The sequence below is a fragment of the Pongo abelii genome, chromosome 1, assembly GCF_028885655.2.
Source record: "Pongo abelii isolate AG06213 chromosome 1, NHGRI_mPonAbe1-v2.0_pri, whole genome shotgun sequence".
NCBI lineage: Eukaryota > Metazoa > Chordata > Mammalia > Primates > Hominidae > Pongo > Pongo abelii.
Window position 1 is genome coordinate 27,008,802 of NC_071985.2, and position 16,471 is coordinate 27,025,272.

Sequence of the window (16,471 nt, forward strand, 5' to 3'; positions counted from 1 at the left end):
ATAAGTGATTATTTTGTCAATTCTTTTAAAGGTGGTACATAGATAGTACCATGCACAGAAGAGAGTTAATTCATTATGTATTATGTATATGCATGTATGTATGTATGGAGGTGTTTGCCTTAGGGCATTAGGGCTAACTTTCTCCTGGAATTGCAGTTGAGCAGGGCCACTGAACAACTGTGCAGCACACTGGACAACATGTACAATGATAAAAATGTAAGGGATTATTTTCCTTTGTATTCAGCTGTTAATCTCTGTTAATTACATACACAAATCCCTGCCTGGAGAGTATGGGTGAGGGCCTGATGGTTCCTTATTCTAAAAATGAGGTGGTATAACATTGCCTCCATGGGGGCAGGTTATGGGTGGTACAGTGCGGGGAACTCTTTGCTCCTTATCATTCTAATAGAAACTTCTAATAGTGTCTCATAGTGGCTTCGTTCTCCCCAAATTCACTCCTTTCCATGTAGCACTTATGGAGTAAGAGGCTACCCGGATTTGGGGTTGGCTGCAAAATCAAGTAAGGCTCATAGGTAAGGTTGAGGAACTCTCTGAGTCATAGACATCCTTTCATGAAGCTCTTCAAACAAGTACCTCAGTGGTTCTTGTGTGGGCATGATCCTAGATTAGGTGAGTTGAAAAATAATCATTGCTACTAGTTATTGATGCTTTCAATGTGTCAGGCTCTGTGCTGAGCACTTTTCATATATTATCTAATTTGATCCTTAGAATAAGTTGGAGATGTAGACATTAAAATGGTCACTTTACAAATAAAGAGAACTGAGGACTAGGACGGCCAAGCTCTTTCTCAAGTAATACTGTTAGTTCATTGCTAATAGCTAGTGGATAGGGCCATAGCATGTTACAACTCCATTGCAGGGTTGGGAGTGGGGGATGACCATCCACATTGTATTCTCCATGAATCTTATGCCTGGAGGTAAAAGTGTGAATGGTGCTCACTGGAAAGTGTGAATGGTGCTCGCTGGAGCTGTGCAAAAGCCTGAAGAATGGAAGAAGTGAGGTATGAATTCAACTCCATCTGACCCTGAGTTCTGTTCTGAGCCACTGTGGCCCATGCTGTCCCTTCACCATGAAGAATTGTTCTAAGTGTTGATGGGGTGGGAGTGGGTGGCACTTACTTCCTGCATCTCAATCCATGTGTGATCTAGGTGTGAAGCCTGGTCAAGCTGGGCCTTTGAGAGAGCCACTTCTGACCTCAGCAGGGGACTTTGCTGGACAGATTGATGAGTGAGAGCATGGGGAGGGAGTGTTTATTGGTGTGTGTGTAACTGTGGTTCCATCTGCCAGGTCTGTGATTTTTAAGGTGAAAGATCAGAAAACCTTAGGATCAGGACTGGGAGCCCCCCTTAAGTAAACTATCTCCTTATCTCCATGACTCTGACTACAACTGTGTGTGTGTGTGTGTGTATGCATGCACGTGTGCTCATGCATGTGTGTATTGTGTGAGTAGTGCAGGAGGATGTGCAAGGGGCACCTCTCCATGGTTGCCTCTCTCTGGCTGGCCAAGTGGGTATATTCTCTGCAGGGTGGGGAAGGACTCATAAAGTCTACACTCCACTTTTCTGAGTGACCATGTGGAGCTGAGAACAAAGAACAAGATTGGGAGTCAGAAGACTTAGATATTGGCAAATGGTGAACCTGTATGAATTCTAGTCTCCTTAGAATAAAAAGGTGAGGAAGACAATGTTACTCATTTCATCAGACAAATGTGGAGCTCTGGCTTTCACACCATCTGGGAAAAGCCATCTGTAAGCCATGCCTTGGAAGGGAAAGAGGCTTTAGTGTTTTTTACCATTGTGGTTATTTGAAAGAATTTTTCTAGCCCGAAGCCCCTTTCTCATTGAATCTTCACTGTCACATAGACTCTCAAACTTACATACCTTATTGGAGGTGCCTCCCCTCCCTAGAATTAACTTTCAGTAATACATTGTTCTAATTATGCATTTCTGTTTAATGCAGTTAAAAGAATCGAATTTTTCTGTTCGTTCTCCATGCTCATTAAAGATCTCTCTCTTTTTAACACATCACATTTGGATTGGTTTGATTTTGGAGATTGCAGAAGAAAAGAAGTTGTGAAAAGCATGGCTGTTGTCTTATATACTGGGTGAATCACCAATGCAGTTATATCATATGCTGACCACATTGCATCTGTGGTCTGTATGCAGGGCTGGCTCCTCGCTGGCTTTTTGGAGGTGTTAGTTTTAATCCACAATTCTCCTGGTCAGAATTAAAGTTATTTCACAGGGGGATGGGGAGAATGAGCAAGCTAAATTTCACAAAGTACAGCTAGATAATTCTCATTTCCACCTGGAATGGGACAAAACATCCTTATATTTTACCCCTTCCATCAGTTCATGGTCAAATACCTGTCCTCTGGGTGGCACCTCAGGTGAGTTCATGGGTGGATGCGCTACTCTTCTGGATGGATGTGGCTGGTGGTGGTGGGGTAGAATTGTGCAACCCAAATCTAGTTGTGTGTTCTTCTTCCCTCACATTTTCTAGAAGTTCTTATAAACACCAGCAGTTTTGTATGACTGTGGAGCTATGTAGGAGCCACACCATTGGAGGGAAGGAACACAGGAGAGACAACTTCTCAAAGCTCATTTCCTTGAACAGCTACCTCCATACCTAAACCTTGGAGATGTGCAAAGAAGTTCATAACCATATCCTGACTTCTACAGAAAACCAGCTGAAGAGTTATCTCTCCAGCCTTTTAAGAATGAGTTCATCAATCTGAAACCAAATCTCTATGCTTAAAAACTGAGCATATGTCCTTCATGTAAGGTACTCTAGGCAGATGCTGCTGAAGGGAGGGGAGTCTTCAGAAACTTTCTGCCCTGAGTGATTACCTCTGCTTCTTGGAGTTAAGACACCCCCTGCTTGGTACCATCAGAACATCAATACTTCAAGGTCTTCATAAGTACAGTGGCTCTAGGCAGACATGGCCTCTGTTTGTAAAGCTGTGGGTGGGATCAAGGAGCTATGTGGTCCAGTTGCCAGCCCCTTGGGTGGCAAGGTCTCAGAAGAAGGGCAGTGGGGCGGATAGATCAGATCAGTACAGAGAAATGACCTTGGCTCCTGATCCATGGCTGTGCCTGGGCTGACAAGGGCTTGTGGAAACTTTCACTGGGGAAATGTGAAGGCTGGCATTAGGGTGTCTTTGATGGTGCTATATTTCAAACAGTGTCATTCCATTCCTTTCCCAATTTATGAGGTCAAATGCATTAGGGAATTTTAGCATTCAGGTACTCATGTTTATTGTTATGATTATAATTATCAGATAGAGGCAATACAGTGAGCACTTATTGGAACACAGTCTCTGAACTGCTTGGGTTCTACCACTCATTAGCTTTGTGATTTTTGGCAAGTTAGCCTCTCTGGGCCTCTGTTTATTCATCTTTCAAATAAGGATAATAGTACTATTATCAAATAAGGAAATAGTACCTATTTCAAAGGGTTGTTGGGAGTGTTAAATAAATTAATCCATGGAAAATGCTTAGAAGAGCATTTTATATGTAGCAAATGCTCAATAAATTTTTCTTATAATGATGATCATCCTTTCTGGTATGTTCCATGTGGCTTTGACCCCACCATACTCTGAACAGTGTGGACAGGGACTATGGCTGTTTTATATAGTCTGAGCACCTAGCACAGTTGTTTTTTTCATTTAAGAAATATTTATTGAGCACTGATTTTTATGCCAGGCTTGGTTCCAGGTGTGGGGGTCAACAGTGAGTAAAGGCAGACTTGGCCCCTGCTCTTGAAGAGCCTGTTGTCCTGATGCACCCTTGCTGCTCAATAAATATTTGTTGAAACAAAGGGATTATACTACTGGTGTGTCTCTGTAAATGCAATATCTGTAGGGTAAGTGAAAAGAGCTGACACTTTGGTGTCAGAGAGATCTGAGTTCAAATCCCTACTTAGCAACTTTCCGGCTGTGTGACTTTAGGGAAGCTTCTTGATTTTTCTATTCATCAGTTTTCTCATCTGCAAAATGGACAGCACAATAATACCACCTCATACGTTTGTTTTCAGTAATAAATGAAAAAAATGCTGAGTATTAAAACATCCCCTGCCCTCGTCTCTAGACTGAACACCTGTTACTTGGGGCACTATTCTCCCTGCTCCTCTAGAGCTTCTGTGCTAGTAAAGTGTATCAGAATCTGCAAATCTGAAGATTAACACTAAATAAATTAACTAATTCATTCATTAATTCCTTCATTCAGTCAATACTCAGTGAACTCCTACTGGGCTAGGATTGTCCCAGGCACTGGATACATTGCAGTGGACAAACAAAATCCTTGCCCTCAAGAAACTTATATTCTAAGGGGATACACGTAACCAAAAAAAAAATGAATACTATAATTCATGCAATGTTAAGTGTAATGAAGAAAATGGTGAAAAAACACAGTTTCTCAAATGGTAATAACTTTTATTTGGCTCATGGTAGGGGATCATGTCCTGGTATTTTGCTTGGGACATTCTTCAACATTCTTCTCTCTTTTGTGTCCCTTCTGGAGACGGACATGCTCAACTTTGCCCTGCCACCAGGGCCCAGTATATCCATTTGGGTGCTTGTTGATTGACAGATTCTTAATCCCTAGGGTATTCTTTAATTTTCTGGAAGGTTCGCACAGATTTACTGCAAACCAGGGGTCTCACTGGTATACTCCGGGTCAAGGGTAGAAGTTACAGCCTCATCCTGGGAAGGTGACCCTGGGAGAATGTAAGCTTCTCAGGTCTGCACAATGGTAGAAAGAGTGTCTGAGGTGAAAGAGAAAGATGGGTGCCCTTTCCAAGTCCTGTGCTGTATGAGGGGAAAAGTAAGGGGAACGGAAAGAGGAGATGCTAACTCTTGGTCTTCTTCCCTCGTGAATCTGAAGGTTTTTACTCATATCTTATTATGTGTTTAATGACAGTCTTCCGACAACATCTGTCTGCTTGTTCACTGCTGTACTTGATAAATGTTTGTTGAATTGAATTGAGTTTCATTCTTTTAGGGATGCTATTATTAAATGGGAATTGTGTGTGGAGGCTGCAGTTATTCCACGAGATGTTTATTGGATGAACCCTGTCACAGGTTGGGGTCTCCAGGAAATAGAGACAGAGATGGAGTTTGGCATTCAGGATGTTTGTTACGGAATGCTCTTGGCATCAACACCCATGCAAAGGAGTGGAGAGGGAGCATATTTGGTTAGAAGATGTCAGAAGATGTCATACTCCCATATAGGTCCAACAGCAGCCACAGCTGACCCTTTGGGGAGCTCTGGACCTAAAATGGCTCTTCACGGTTGTGTCACTCATCTATTGCTAAATAACATTTACCTCAAAACTTACTTCATCATTTCTGTGGGTCAGGAATCTGAGCATAGCCTAGCTGGGCCCTCTGTCCCAGGCACTCTCACAAGGCTGCAATCAAGGTGTCAGCTGTGGGCTGTGGTCTCACATAGAGTGGGGAGGATTTGTTCCAAGCTCACCCATGTGGTCATTGGCAGGTTTCATTTCCTCACAGGCTATTGGCTGGAAGACTTAGTTCCTTACAAGCTGTTGGCTGGAGGCCCCCCTCTGTTCCTTGCCATCTGGGCCTCATCATAGAGCGTCTCACAACACAGTGAACTGTTAGAAGGGCAAGTGAGTACATCAGTAAGAGAGAGAGTGAGAGCAAACAAGATGGCAGTCACCCTTTTGTAAGTTAGTCATGGAAATGACATTCTATCATGTTTGCAACATTCTATTTATTAGGAACAAGTCACTAGTTCCAGCCCACAGGGGATTCCAAACAGGTCTGAATCCCAAGTTGGGCTGAGATAGCCTTTATATCCCTGTGTGGATCAGTCACTGGATGTGGGCTACGTGGATAGGTGCTTGGCCTTGGGTGAAGCAGCTGTCTGCAACTGAGGCAGTCCCTGAAGACTGACAGTCAAAGGCTTTCTGCTGATAGCACTTCCAGCAGCTACGGCAGTAAGTTCTTCACTGAAGGGGGATTGGAGAGGCACATCTTCATGTGTACCACAAGCCCCATTCCATATTCAGACTGCAGACAACCTTGTATGTAAAGTTTGGCTTAGTGGCAAATTCTGTTGCTCCATGAGCGAGAGAAAGAAAGGGAACGAGGGACAGTTTCTTTTTGGTATTTATATTTACAAGGAATAGTTGTCCTTGATTGTATTCCTTTTTAAAAATTTTCCTCGTTTTCGACCCCAGGTTGAAATTTTCTGTGAATGTTAAATAGAAATCCTATCTGGAAATAAAGTTGTGCTGTAACCATAAATCACCTCAGGCCATGGGTGTGAGGCCTAGGGTGGGGCCTCATTCAATCACACTTCTCTTAGGAGTCTTTGGGGTTGCATCTCTGTAGGGCAAGGACAGTGCAGGAGCCTGAGTTCCCCCTTTCTCATCCTGCTTTCCTTATCATTCATCTCCGATATAGTTTGGATATTTGTCTCCTCCAAATCTCATGTTGAAATGTAATCCCCAGTGTGGGAGGTGGCGCCTGATGGGAGGTGTTTGGTGTCATGAGGGTAGATCCTTCATGAATGGCTTGGTGCTATCCTCACCACAGTGAGTTCTCAAGAGATGTGGTTGTTTAAAATAGTGTGGTACCTCCTCCTGCCTTACTCCCTCCCTGGCCGTGTGACCCACCTGCTCCCCCTTTGTCTTCTGCCATGATCGTTAGTTTCCTGAGGCACTCACCACAAACATAGATGCCAGCACCACGCTTCCTGTACACCCTGCAGAACCGTGTGCCAATTAAACCTCTTTTCTTTAATAAATTACTCAGCCTTAGGTATTTCTTCATGGTGACACAAGAATGGACTAATACAATCTCTCATCCCTTCTTTTCATTCCTCATTGTAAACTTATACCCTTTGGAGACCTTGAATTGTAAAATCAAAGAGTCTATGGAAACTCTAAGGTGACTTACCCTTTTTGATTTTACAGTTCAAAGAGGGTAAGTCACCTTAGAGTTTCCACAGAAGCAGAGCCCAAGATGGGGATTCTTCTGCAAGTAGGTGAGTGTGTTCAGGAGAATGAATAGGGCAGGGGAAAATACTATGTAATAATGAGATCGCCACTGGCCACTAGCTGCAGTCTATCTCACAGGGAGCTCACAGAGTCGATCTCTCTGCAAAGCAGGGAGTCCAGCCTTTTGTACCTCTGTGCTAGTTAGTCAGCACAGGCTAAGGTCTGCAGTGTGGGGATGTTTGGGGTGAGCAGGGGGCTAGTCTTTTGATGAGTATTCTCCCAAGAATGGGGCTGAGAGGGTTTATCAGCCAATACTCTTAGCTCAGTTGCTGGGGAGTTGGATGCATCACCAGGAAAAACTTAGGCAAAGGGGCTGGGGTGAGGCACCAAAATGCATCTACCACATTTCTTTCCTATGTGGAGTCTTTTCTCTAACTTTTATTCCCAGGGCTAATTTTTTTTTAATGGAGTAATGGGAAGAATAGTCCTGGGAGTCACCTACAGATTGGAATCAAATTCTTATTCTTTGAAAATTGGCTTAAAAAATTTATTATTATTATTGTTATTCTTTTAAATATGGCATCTCACTATGTTGCCCAAGCTAAACTTGAACTCCTAGGCTCAAGTATTCTTCCCACCTGAGCCTCTGGAGTAGCTGGGATTACAGGTGTATACCACCAAGCCTGGCTTAACTTTTTAAGCCTCAGTTTTCCTGTGTGAGAAATGGATTTGATGACATTTACCTCATAGGGTTGTGGTGGGGACTGACAAGTGACATTTGTTAAATGCTTATCATCGTGCTTTCCCTTTCTTTCCCCCTTTTTCCTTTTTGCAGCTAAACAGAACAACCTCTAATTTTCCTGCACAGCCCTACCCTTCAGAGCTTTTTTTTTTTTTTTTTTTTTTTTTTTTTTTTGGACAAAGACTTGCTCTGTTGCCCAGGCTGGAGTGCAGTGGCAGGATCTCAGCTTACTGCAATCTTTGCCTCCCAGGTTCAAGCAATTCTCGTGCCTCAGCCTCCTGAGTAGCTGGGACTACAAGTGTGCACCACCATGCCTGGCTAATTTTTGTATTTTTAGTAGAGACAGGATTTTGCCATGTTGGCCAGGCTGGTCTCGAACTCCTGACCTCAAGTGATCTGCTCGCCTTGGCCTCCCAAAGTGCTAGGATTACAGGCGTGAGCCACCATGCCTGGCCTCTTCAGCATTCTAAAGGCTGTTGTGCTGCTCCTCTCAGCCTTCTACTTTCCTTGATGATGATCTCCTTTCCTTTCGCTCATGTCACAGCCCTCCGGTACCTGCAGTGTGCTCAGTGTTCTCTGGGTGAGTTCCAGTTCATCACTATCTCTCTTACAAAGATGCACTCAAAACTCAACAGGCTTCCATCTCTGGGTGGTCTGACAGGGCCTGGGCAGCAGAACTGCACTGCTGTCTGGGTCATATACTAAACTCTTCAGCGATGCTATCCAAGATTGCATTTGCATTTTGACAACTTTAAAGGCTGCAGTTATAAGTAGCAAGAAGATTTAGAGCTCTTCAGTGTCTGCTAAAACGTTGCCCTGACTCTTTCCCAGATGTCTACAGAGATTTTTGGGCTCCCTTTCCTCAAGGTTTCCTCGTTCAGGCAGCTGGAGCTGCATATCAACCGAATATTGCACGTGTCAGAGCCAGCTCTCTTCCTTCATGGACTTGTGTATGTCAGCCTGGGTTGTAGAACTAAAATATATACCAGGAATAGTCTACAGTGATGGTAATGAAATCACTGGGAGCTTTTAAAGCTATGCAAGCTGACCTGGATGATTCTGACAGGCCTCTTAGAATCTGGGCATATACAGTTTGTACAAGCTCTCCAGGTAACTAAGCTATTGTCCCCACCTTGAGATCCACTGCTCTGCAGCTTCTGTTTGTTGAAATAGGAGCTTTCCTACCTAGGTACTAAAAATCCACCTGCAGATGGACCAGATGTTGTTATAAATCCCCTGAAGCATCTGAATCTTTGCAATGGCTCTAAAGCCTCGGCTCTTTCCAAGGACAAGTGGCATTTCCAGTCCTCCAATCTCTGTGATTTATATTCGCTTCTCCCCTTTTATTAGCCCCCTTCCTAACCTTCCCCGCCATCTTTTGCCAGATGCCTGGAGCCTGGGTGGGCTGCCTGGCAATGCAGGCCTTTCTGTCTCCCCCATCAACCCCGTTCAGGTTCATCCCAGGAAGGGAGTCTCTCACTTTTCAAAGAATAAATCTGTCAAAGAGGCAACATTTCCAGAGCAGTAAATGCTGGCTGTGTGTGGCAGCATGGCTGTGTGCATATAGCTGAAATCTGTGCCCTGTGTGTATATCTGTGTGTCTGAGAGAAGAGAGCCATGCTGATAGAATTACAGGAAAGGGCCTTTTAATTTCAAAAGAGTCAAGATCACAAGAGGGAAGAACATGCTCAGGGAAGCAAGTGGGGCACCAAACTGCTGGGAGAAATGGGCTAGAGCTGAAGGAAGAGGCATGCTGGGCAGAAAGTGTTCCCACAGTTTGGTTTGCTGCCCAGGATTGGCAGAGAGAAGGAGATGATGCATAGGAGTACAATTCCACAGTAGCCACGGACCATCAGAAGGAGGCACCCCCGCTTTCTTGGTAAGGTCTCTCTGATGCTTTTTGGGGTGGTGGAAGAGACTCCTGGCCTCTTCTCACCATTCAGCAACTGGGTTTTGTTTTCTTAAACACAATATTATATTTCCTCTCTCCTGTCCAGAAGAAATGGCCAGAAGAGAGCCCTGGAGAAGAATCTCAATCGAGTTTAACTCTCCAAAGAGTTTCCTGAAAAGTTGTGAATGAAAATAAAACCCTTTCAACCAACAAACAGTGAATTCACTAACCAACCCCAAACAGAAAACAGATTCATGGAGACAGTAAAATCTCTGGGCTGAAATCTGGCTTATTGGCTCTAGTTCTGGGAGGTGTGAATGGGATTGGGAGATGGGGAGCGGCAGAGGTTGGTTGGAGAATGAAGCTAATTATGACAGAGGGTCTCTCATAGGACCACAGCATTGCTAATACGTAAGGACCACCCTTGATCTTTCATGATTGGGGATAGAGGAACAGAGTGTATAGCTAAAATCCATGAAGTCCTTCATCTTTATTGTAGCCATTTTCCCTCTAAATTACTTAAGGAAAAATAAAAAATAAATATGGTGAAAGAATCTCCATAGAAATCATGGGTCTGAGTGTTTAGTCAGGTCTGGGGAGATATCAAGGCCCTATTAATGTACATAGTCTGAAAAAGAGTCTGTCTCCTTTTAATGATGAGTGGAATATTACTGCTAGATAGAGGGTTAGGGGGAGGTGGGTGGAAAGAAGGACAGAGGGCTCACAGGAGGGAAGAATAAGGATTCATTGTGGGGTCGATTACGATGGAGAAAATATGGTTCAGAGATAGAATGAAAGCACAAAAGGGAAGCAGGGCATGCTGCCGGAGCTGGGAAGAGGCAGACAGGCCCTAACTGGGTGTGTCCAGTGACAGAGAATCCCATCTAGGTCAGCCAGGTAGGCCACTGCCTGTGCCAAGGATTTTAACTTGGAGGCAAAGGTGTGTAGAATTCAGGGTCTGAAGCAAAAGTCCTCACTTCTCCAGGGACAGAAGAAGTGGGCACAGGGAGAAGTGGTGAATGAGGTGGACTGTGACTCCCCAAAACTACAACTTGGAGGAGAACTCGTGGGCTGGAAAAGAGGTGACACAGGAAACTCCTGAAAGAGTTTGTTTAATGCTTTAAACCTGTACTATGTTGGTTATGTGATATGATAGGTATTATGACTTCGTCTCACTTGAACAGAATTTTTGCCCTAGATTCTGAGCATGTCGTGCTGAGAATGCACATAGAGAAAGCTATGAGAGATCTCACTTCAAGCACATTATCTATGAAAGTGCATCAACACTCAAACTTCCTTAGCACCTCTATCCCCTTTTGATCTTTGGGTGATGGTGAAATGGTGTCCAAGGTTAAGCCTCATCTTTTATTTCAACTAAAGCATTTTCAGAGCTGGCATGACATTGCTAGATTTGTTGGTATGAGCCTCATCTCCCATTACTTCTTTTGTTTTCATATAGAAAAAGTGCTAGTGAACATAAATATAGTCAACACCCAGTATGCTCACTTATTGAAACACCGTGTAAGTGCCAGGCACTGCATTAGGCTAGCGTGGACAGAGTAGAGATGCACGAGACAAACATGAAGACAGCAAACAATGCCAGGCAGGCCCCAAAATGGCCGAAGTTGGCTGGGTTGATCCTAAATTAAACAAAACAAAATTTTATTAATGACATCATAAACAGGAAAGTTGCTACTTAGCTCCGTGCAATTATGGCCCCATGAGAAGGCAGGCCCAATTATTCAAGAGAAACTGGAATAGTGTCCAGTTGAAAATCACCTCAGGGTTCATTCACTCATTTAGCAAGTAGTTACCAAATGCTTACCATATGACAGTCCTTGGTGTACAGTGGTCAACAAGACACGTTAGGTCCCTGCCTTCCTGGAACTCAGTATTTCCAGATGGGGATAGTGCTATGAAGGAAATGAAACAGGGTGAGGCAAGCAGGCGTGTGTAGGGTGGCCTCTCTGGAGGGGGTGCGTGACATGCTTGATGAGAAGAAGCCTATTGTGTGCAGATCTGGAGGAAACAACATTTTAGGCAGGGGGAAAAGAAACGTTCGTGGGGTGGGTGGTGGACAAGAAAGCAGGGTGGGAAATTCAAGTGGGTGTTGGAGTTCAAAAAGACATCTGTCATATGCGACAACATGGACGAACCTGGAGGACACTATGGTAAGTGAAATAAACCAAGCACAGGAAGACAAATACCATCTGATCCACTTATATGTGGAATCTAAAAAAGTTGAACTCATAGAAGTAAAGAGTAGAAAGGTGGTTACTAGAGGCTCGGGGGATGGGATGGGAGAGTTGGTCGAAGGATACACATTTTCAGTTAGGAGGAATAAGCTTTGGTGATTTCATTACACAGGTGGTGACGATCATAAATAATAATGCATTCTGTATTTCAAAATTTAAATGTCTTTGCCACAAAAAAATGGTATGTGAAGAGGTGGATTTGTTAATTAGCCTGCTTTACTCATTCCACATTACAAACATATATCAAAACATCATATGGTTCCCCATAATTATTAGTGCTGAATTAAAAGTTAAAATTTGGAAAAAAGTCACCTTCGGTCCGCCATTCCCATCACGACTTTAGGGTGTGTTTCTGGTCTTCTTCAAGGGTCTGCTGGCGGCTAAACGTGTACATAGTATTTTCCCGTTGCAATGCAGCAGCGCAGCAGAAGGGGGAGCTAACACAAGCCTTCCCAAGTCTGACCCAACTTCTCTCAAGCGTGTGGAACCTTTCTTTCCGTAGCCTGGATCCACCCAGGGCTCAATAGGCTTAGGGAAATGGGAGGCGGAGGGGCACTCCACAGTGTACGCAACCCTTCTGAACTGGATTCTGTGAGCTGTGTATGTCAGGTTCCGATGTGAGGCCTGGCGCTGTGGAGGTTCCAATGGCCGCCATGTTGTCTCAGAGGGACACACCACAGGCTTCTGGAACTCTGGCTCCATTTTGTGGGCGCAAGTTTCTGGCTTCCATTTTAAAGAGGTAAGTTTTCCTTGGATGCATATTATTTATATGGATTCCAGATCACCACCCAGTTTGAAAGCATATGCAGTTGGTTGGCGTGTGGGAAAAGCAGCTTGGGAGAAGTCATTCAGCAGAGCCAAAGGGTGTAAAAAATCACCTCACACAGCACAGGTCCGTATCCAGGGCCACAAATCAAGCCTAGGCTCTCCCGTGCCTGGGGGCCCAGGTGGGTTCTCTAGGCCTGTCATCCTCAATCAGGCTGTCTCTATCAGAGAGCTAAGTCAAACTCAGTTTTTTTAAAAAAATGATTATAGAAACCATATGTGTGTGCAAAAACATACTGCTTTTCCCCACCTCATGGCTGGTAAAATTTGTTGCCCCCCCACCCCCCTTTTTTGGACCTTTTCCGAATTGGAAACAGTGTGATGCTCAGTGCAGGGAGAAGATTACTTTTCATGCAGTATAAGTCCAGCAAAAAGGGGGATTCATTGCACGAATGAATCATTAATTTTTACAACAGTCCCTCTTAAACTGATGGTATTTAGAGACCTATTGGTCACTGTAATGAGCCAGAGAGTTTCAGAATATAAAACAACCCTAGAGGTTTCATGGCCCAAACAAAGAGGAATGTCTTAACGTTTTTACCAAGTTCATTTTCTTTCCCATTGGTAACATTGTAAATCTGAGCTCTCAAGGCCTCAGGTTCAAAACCAGCCATCTTAACTTTTGTTGATTGAAACCTAAATAACAGAGAGATTCCCTTTTCCTCTAACTTCTTGTCTGGGCTTTTGGGAGCCAATATCTATGTCCATAGTCTTATTCTTGCTGCTATGATCCTTAAAAGCATTATGTGAAAGATCTTACCTGCTTCAGCATCTAAGACTGAGGGGGAAGTGTAGACTTCCTACTTCTCACTGGCTGTTTCAAAAACAAGCAACATGAGCTTCACTTTATATTAAAGCTTTTTCTTAATGGTCCAAAAGGTCAGACTTAGAATTCTATAAGCTAGAATGGCATTTTAGAACCTTGTTTTTAACAGAGATCAGCCACTAGTAAAGTAAAACACATCCTATACACCAATGGTTCTCAACGTGTGGTCCCCTGAGCACCACCATCAGAGGCATCTGAGAACTTGTTAGCAGAACAAATTCTCAGGCCCCACCCAAACCTACTGAATCAGTAACTCTGGGGGTTGCACTCAGCAATCTGGTTTCAACAAGTTCTCTGGGTGATACTGATATATGCAAGAGTTTGAGAACCACTGCTATATACCAGTAACATTCAATGTTAAATAATGTGTTAAACTTAATTTTTAACATATTGACTATATAGAAAAAAGTCACATTTTTTTCCATAGGTTAGTGTACTACTCCAATCCCTAGCTTTGAGGGTAGGCCAGATTTCTTCCTTGACATAGTAAAAAACAAAACAAAACAAAACAAAACAAAAAAACCCCAAAAAAACCTGGACAGAGGAGATGGGGGAAGCACTATACTCTGCAGTTAAATAATATCTCTACAGATGTGTTCCCTACCCTTTCTCCTGGCTTTGAGGGATCTCTTTTGGCTGAAGGTGGTGGGGCAGGAGATTTGTCTAACTTTCTCTTCATCATTTTCTCTCCACGAATACCTCAACTCTTCCCTTAAAATACAGCAAGAAAACCTATCAGTGTTGTCAATTCTAAGAAAGTGAGTGCCAAGAGCAGGTAGGTAGGTTTAAGGCATAAAGTTTCTTACTGATAATTCCATTCTTTTTAAATTTAAAATAAAAAAATAGATTTGTATCAAGAAATGAATTAGTATAATTTGAATCTTCACTAATAGTGTATATTATTTTTGAAATGCAGAAAATTTGTTGTTGAAATTAAACAGATAGCCTCTAACAATTGAACAGTTAATGATTGCATCATATTAATCGTGAGGGGTGAGGACAGAATTATCAGGGTTTTGCCAGGGGCACTGGATTCTGAACCTTTTTAAATTAAAAAAACAAAGTACTGCACATGTATATAATTAATATTGAAACATCTGTAATACAAAGCTGCATATATTTGGTAGACGTCATATGTTTGAAATCCATCATTAATTTCTTCTCCTCTGGTAGCAGTTCTCCACATTTCCTATAGGAAAATGCCCCTCATCCATTCCAAACCATGCAGTTTCATCTGGGTGGCTCCATCCTTGGCTCCAGGGCTGTACCTGATTGGCTTAAGTAAACAGGCAGGTTGCCATCTCCCAGCCATAGTGACTGGTTCAGGGATCGTGATGTAATCCATTTAGAGCCAATGGGAATCAGGGTGACATTTGCTGGAAATTCTGGGGAAATGACCTTGTCTCTCTTCCTCTGAATTCAGTCATACAAGATGTAAGCTTGGTGCCCCTGTGGTCCTGCCATGGTGAGGCAAGCCCAGTGAGGAAAGGTCTGGAAAAACAGAGCCAGAAATGTAGAAAAACTGGGCCCACAATACTTAGATCAAACATGGCAGAAGCCAGCCGTATTCTTGGATTTTGAGATCCATGAGCCAACACATCCCTTTTTCCTGTTTTAGCCAGTTTTTTGTGTGTTGGTTTGTTTTGTTTTTGGTCATTGGCAACTCAAGGAATCTTCAGAGTCAGAGATCTTATTGCCAAAATCATGATGAATAAGATTTAGCCTATACTTAGATGATTCAGAAGGCCCTTTGGGAACTTGGAAGTGTCATTGCTTGTATTAACAATATTTTCTTAATAAGCAACTTCAGCAAAGTCTCAGGATACAAAATCAATGTGCAAAAATCACGGGCATTCTTATACACCAGTAACAGACAGAGAGCCAAATCATGAGTGAACTCCCATTCACAATTGCTTCAAAAAGAATAAAATACCTAGGAATCCAACTTACAAAGGATGTGAAGGACCTCTCCAAGGAGAACTACAAACCACTGCTCAGCAAAATAAAAGAGGATACAAACAAATGGAAGAACATTCCATGCTCATGGATAGGAAGAATCAATATTGTGAAAATGGCCATACTGCCCAAGGTAATTTATAGATTCAATGCCATCCCCATCAAGCTACCAATGACTTTCTTCACAGAATTGGAAAAAACTACTTTAAAGTTCATATGGAACCAAAAAAAAGCCCGCATTGCCAAGTCAGTCCTAAGCCAAAAGAACAAAGCTGGAGGCATCATGCTACCTGACTTCAAACTATACTACAAGGCTACAGTAACCAAAACAGCATGGTACTGGTACCAAAACAGAGATATAGACCAATGGAACAGAACAGAGCCCTCAGAAATAATGCCATACATCTACAACTATCTGATCTTTGACACACCTGACAAAAACAAGCAATGGGGAAAGGATTCCCTATTTAATAAATAGTGCTGGGAAAACTGGCTAGCCATATGTAGAAAGCTGAAACTGGATCCCTTCCTTACACCTTATACAAAAATTAATTCAAGATGGATTAAAGACTTAAATGTTAGACCTAAACCCATAAAAACCCTAGAAGAAAACCTAGGCAATACCATTCAGGACATAGGCATGGGCAAGGACTTCATGTCTAAAACACCAAAAGCAATGGCAACAAAAGCCAAAATTGACAAATGGGATCTAATTAAACTAAAGAGCTTTTGCACAGCAAAATAAACTACCATCAGAGTGAACAGGCAACCTATAGAATGGGAGAAAATTTTTGCAATCTACCCATCTGACAAAGGGCTAATATCCAGAATCTACAAAGAACCCAAACAAATTTACAAGAAAAAAACAAACAACCCCATCAACAAGTGGGCGAAGGATATGAACAGACACTTCTCAAAAGAAGACATTTATGCAGCCAACAGACACATGAAAAAATGCTCATCATCACTGGCCATCAGAGAAATGCAAA

At 42.9% G+C, this 16,471-nt stretch overlaps 1 long non-coding RNA gene across 1 annotated transcript; it reads right to left on the minus strand.

Moving 5' to 3' along the window:
• Window positions 1–9,361: 9,361 nt before the first annotated feature.
• LOC129047868 (uncharacterized) lies at window positions 9,362–12,454 on the minus strand. Its single transcript, XR_008509719.1, has 3 exons — window positions 12,188–12,454; window positions 11,446–11,533; window positions 9,362–11,260 (listed from the first exon to the last, which is right to left on the minus strand). It is a non-coding gene; the product is annotated as an uncharacterized LOC129047868 (long non-coding RNA).
• Window positions 12,455–16,471: the final 4,017 nt, after the last annotated feature.